This window comes from Carlito syrichta, unplaced genomic scaffold (assembly GCF_000164805.1).
Source record: "Carlito syrichta isolate Samal-C Ts95f unplaced genomic scaffold, Tarsius_syrichta-2.0.1 Scaffold305159, whole genome shotgun sequence".
Taxonomy (NCBI): domain Eukaryota; kingdom Metazoa; phylum Chordata; class Mammalia; order Primates; family Tarsiidae; genus Carlito; species Carlito syrichta.
This window is the reverse complement of record NW_007249255.1, coordinates 100269-105013: the sequence shown is the minus strand read 5'-3', so window position 1 is coordinate 105013 and position 4745 is coordinate 100269. Positions and strand designations below refer to the sequence as shown.

At 38.9% G+C, this 4745-nt stretch overlaps 1 pseudogene; it reads left to right on the top strand.

The window, feature by feature from the left end:
- Positions 1 to 1255: 1255 nt before the first annotated feature.
- LOC103263564 lies at positions 1256 to 4509 on the top strand (annotated as a pseudogene).
- Positions 4510 to 4745: the final 236 nt, after the last annotated feature.

The window sequence follows — 4745 nt, the reverse complement described above, 5'->3', positions numbered from 1 at the left end:
GTGGATTGCCTGAGCCTGTGGGTTCGAGACCCGCCTGGGCAACTTGGCGAGACCTTATCTCTACAATAAATCAAAAATCAGCCCAATGTGGTAGCTCGCACCTGTAGTTCCGGCTACTTGGAAAGCTGAGGCGGAAGGATCACCAGAGCCCAGCAGGTCGAGGCTGCAGTGGCCGGGAGCAGCCACTGCACTCCAGTCTGGGAGACAGAGTGAGACTCCAACTCAAAATAAATAAATAAATAAAGACTATTGCTTATTTCTGCCTTATTCCTCTTTCAGGATTTCTCTCAGTTACAGATGCCTTAGCCTATAAGGCAATGTTTGACAGGACAATCATGTGCTCTGTGTCATAAATTTTAAATGTGAGATGACAGTAAAAAAGATAACATTTTAAAGTCTTTCAACAGCACTTAAAATAAAATGGAAAATTTTTCTTTTTTTTTTTCTGAAAGTCTCTGATTATGAGAGAAAACTTGGGTCTCCATTATATAAGTCATTGATGAGGAGGGAAAATTTGTTCAGAAAGAATATCCTCACCAGAGCTACTTTACAAGTACAGTCACTTAATGTTTAGAGAGAAACTTGTTTATGGGATTTATCTCAATCTTTGTTAGTCAGTGACAATAGGATCCTTACTTTCTACAAGTGTGGTACTTTTCCAACTTTATGGAAGGAAATGGTGTATTCTCCTTACTTTCTCCTCTTATGGGTAATCCTGAAGAGACAGCCTCTATTTTGTCCCTATTGTCTTAAAATTAGATCAATTCTTAGCATCTACTCATTGGTGGAATGAGTAGTCCAGTGGAGGGAGTGGATTAGGGGAAAAAAAGAAGAACTGCAGACTTCTATATCACAACCATCAAAAAGTATACAATTAATTCCAAGTCCTCAGTGATGATACCAAAATCTTTAAATTTTTGGCCATCCAATCAGTCATGTAACAATTCTCATTGTCCTTGCAGATTAATACATATTCTCAGTGATACAACACAATTGTGTGGCATCAAAATCTATTTGGCTTCTCAGCTAGTTTGATATATTAACTCTACTTCTAGTTCTCAACTCCAATTACCTGTTAGAATCACCTTAAAATGTATTAAAATAGTGCCATTTCCAAAATTCCACCTCAGATTCATCAAAAAAAAATTTCTCAAAGGTTGGAAGTAGAGAGAGATATAAGATGATGAATCAGTGATTTAGAAAATACTCCAAGGTGATTGTACTATGCACCAAAAATCAAAATCACAAGTCTAAGATGACAACTCTATGCTCCCTGGTTCCTTATCATTCCACTCATACTGAGCCCTCCAAGATAGGGTGAGTAAAGAGACTGTGCATTGTTCAAAGTCTGTACTATCACACCAGCTACACAGGAAAAAGACAGGCAATGTTTTGAACTCTGTTCTTCTCATTAAGAGTTTCACTCACAAATAATTGAGTGTTCTCAATTCATATCATTATCTTCGTGGCTGTAATGATACTGTGGAGCCTCACCCAAGTTTTTATGGAACCTTCATTACATAGGCATGATTGATTAGATCATTGAACCTTGGCTATCAACACAACCTTGAGCTTTATCTTAGTATGTTTGTGTTATTATATATAACTTCCTTCATCTCTGGAAAATTATTTTCTGTTGCTCTTTGAATATTTCTTCTTATATACATTTTTTCTTTTTATTGTTCCTACTTTTCAATCCATTCTTACTTTTTAAATAAAAAGAGACAAAATAAATATTTTAATAATTGTGTATCTACTACATTTGTGTCTATTAACATATATTTTGAAATAACATTTTATTTTAGAATAGTTTTAGGCTTATAAAAAAGGAGCAAAGATAGTACAGGTGTTCCCATGTACCCTAACACTTGTTTCTATTATTGTTAACATTTTACATTTGTGTAATGCTGTAGTCACAATGAATGAACCAGTCCTGTTGCATTATTATTAACTAAAGAGTGTACTTTACTTAAATGTTCTAATTTTTTATTGTTCCCACTTTTCAATCCATTCTTACTTTTTAAATAAAAATATAACAAAATAAATATATTAATAAGTGTGTATCTACTACATTTGTGTCTATTAACATATATTTTGAAATAACATTTTATTTTAGAATAGTTTTAGACTTATTATAAAGGAATATCTGAGGCTAGATAATTAATAAAGAAAAGTACATTTGGTCCACAGTTCTGCAGGCATACAAAAAGGATAGTGTCAGCATCTTTTGCTAAGGGCTTCAGGAAGTTTACACTCATGGAGTAAGGGATCACATTCAAGAGAAAGTAGGGGAGAGAAGACTGGAGGTGGTGCTAGGTTCTTTTTAATAATGACTTCTTAAGGGAGGTAAGATTGAGAACTCACTCACTCCTTTGAGAATGGCACCAACATATTCATGAGGGATCATCTCCTACAATCTGAGCACCTCCCACAAGGCCCCACCTCCAACACTGGGGATCAAATTTTGAGACGTGGTGGGGTCAAATAAGCCATATGCAAACCATAGCAATCCCCTCTCCTCTCTGAAGTAGGCTGAAAATAGTAACCCTCTAATGCTGTCTTGGTCTTTCCAGTGACTAGTTTCCATTCAGAAGCTACCTAGGGGCTGCTAGTCTCAGTCAACTTATTAGCACACACAATAACATCACTTTGGAGTTTCTAAAGATTTTGGGAATTTGATGCCAGGAAGCAAGGTCAAAGACCAAATATATATTTCACAGTATCACACATACACTTGCCAAATTTATGTCTGTTTGGGAATGGAAACCCAAATCTCTAATGAGATTATTAGTTGTTCAGGTAAGATTCAAAGGAAGACTAGTGTCGATATAAAGAAAGAAGCTGAGGCACAATATAAAATTTTAGAAAATTTACTTGGGACAGCTACCTGGAACACTCAGACCCAGTTATCTAGGATAGGAGTTTCATTTGGTCTTTGCTACGAGCAGATTTTTAAAGGCCAAAAGGGAATGAGGAGAGGGCTGTACAAAGTTGTTTGTCAGGAATTCTCATTGGTACTCAGACATAACATTGACTGGTGATTGGCTACATATAATTGAACCATAGGTTATGAGCTAAGGAGTCCAGTGTAGGACACTGTATAGTTAACAAATAGCTACTTGTGGTGCCAATCAGTCTAATGTCCACATAGCAAGCGCCTTCAAGAGGTGATTACTGCTATGCGGAAGAGCAGACCACAGTGAGTAAGAATAGAGAGCGGAATCAGTGTGGAGCCCGTTAGACCACAGCGATCACCCACTGCCTGGGGCTCCTGGCAGATAGTCAAGATCCCAGGCAGGGGCACCGAAGTCTACCACGTCTTGCAGGTACAAGAAAATATCCTAGGACACAGAGCTGGACTGGAACTTTTCTTTGATTTTATTATTTCTATTAATGGACAAGATTAAGTAAAGACAATGACATTCTTAAAGATCTAATGAAAGCAAAAGTTGAAAAGTCTGTATCAATACTTATCTATGACAGCAAAACACTGAGACTGAGAGAGACCTCAGTCACCCCAAGTAACGTGGCCAGCGCTTACTGGGAATGAGCATTTGTTTCTGCAATTTTGATGCCAGTGAACACATTTGGCATGTTTAGAAGTACCATCAAATTCTCCTGCAGCACTGACAAGTCTTAGACCCCACAGTGATTATACCCTTGGAGCAGATACAGTCATAAATGAGTCTAAAGATCTACCCAGCTTTATTGAAACACACAAAGCAAAGGCACTAAAACTTTGTGTGTACAACAGACACTGATAACTGTTGAGAAGTGATTACTACATCAAATTCTGTATGAGGTGGAAAAGGCAGTCTAGGATGTGGCATTGGATACGGTTATTTGCATTGAATGCCTATGTGCCCATTTGAAGAAGGAAAGAAAATTTCTTTCCAGTCCCAAAGACTGACACACTTATTATGCCTCTTAAAGATGAGTTTACAGAGGTCCAACTGTCCTCAGTTAGTGCCCCATCTTTGTTACCCCCGGGATTGAATAGAGTCTCTCTGGACTTTCTATTAGCTCAAAACCAGCTGTCAGTGATGTTCTCAGTATAGGTGTACCAACAGTACCGTTATTGCCAGTCACTCACTTATGTGGCCACCAATGAAGCCAGTTACTATATTACCAGGCAGGATGTTTTTTCCAACAGGACTGCCTCACCTCTCCAGCCTTCCCAACCTCAATCTCCTCACACCGCACATCATGCCAAGAGTGGGTTTACCAAGAATTGTGAACCTGGGTTTGCCACCTCTTCCTTCCTTCCCTCCCCGAAACCTCCCTGGCATTGCACCTCTCCTCTTGCCTTCTGAGTTCCTCTCTTCATTCCCTTTGGTTCTAGAAGGCTCTCCTCCAGCAACTCCTGGGAGCTGCTCTCTTCCTTCCCATCTTCTGATCCTGCCTGCCTCCTCAGTCATTGCCAATGTGACACCCCTGCCATGGTTGAGAGCAAACAGCGAAAAGCCTATTTCTGTGGCAGTCGATGCAAATGCTTCTGAGGCACCTTAACTTGAAAATGTTCTCCAAAATTGGCATGATATACTTATTTAACCATGGGAGCGTGTCTGAAAATGCGAACTATCATTAATTTCATGTCAGTCTGCATCATATCTGTAGGTGTCCTGTAAATAATTATAAGGGGAAAGTAAGCAGGAGGACATGGGTTGTATTCTGCAAAGTTGGGGTGGGGCTTATGGCCAGAGAGGGTAATGTCAGAAAGTACTTTCATTTTAAACAACCCTGGC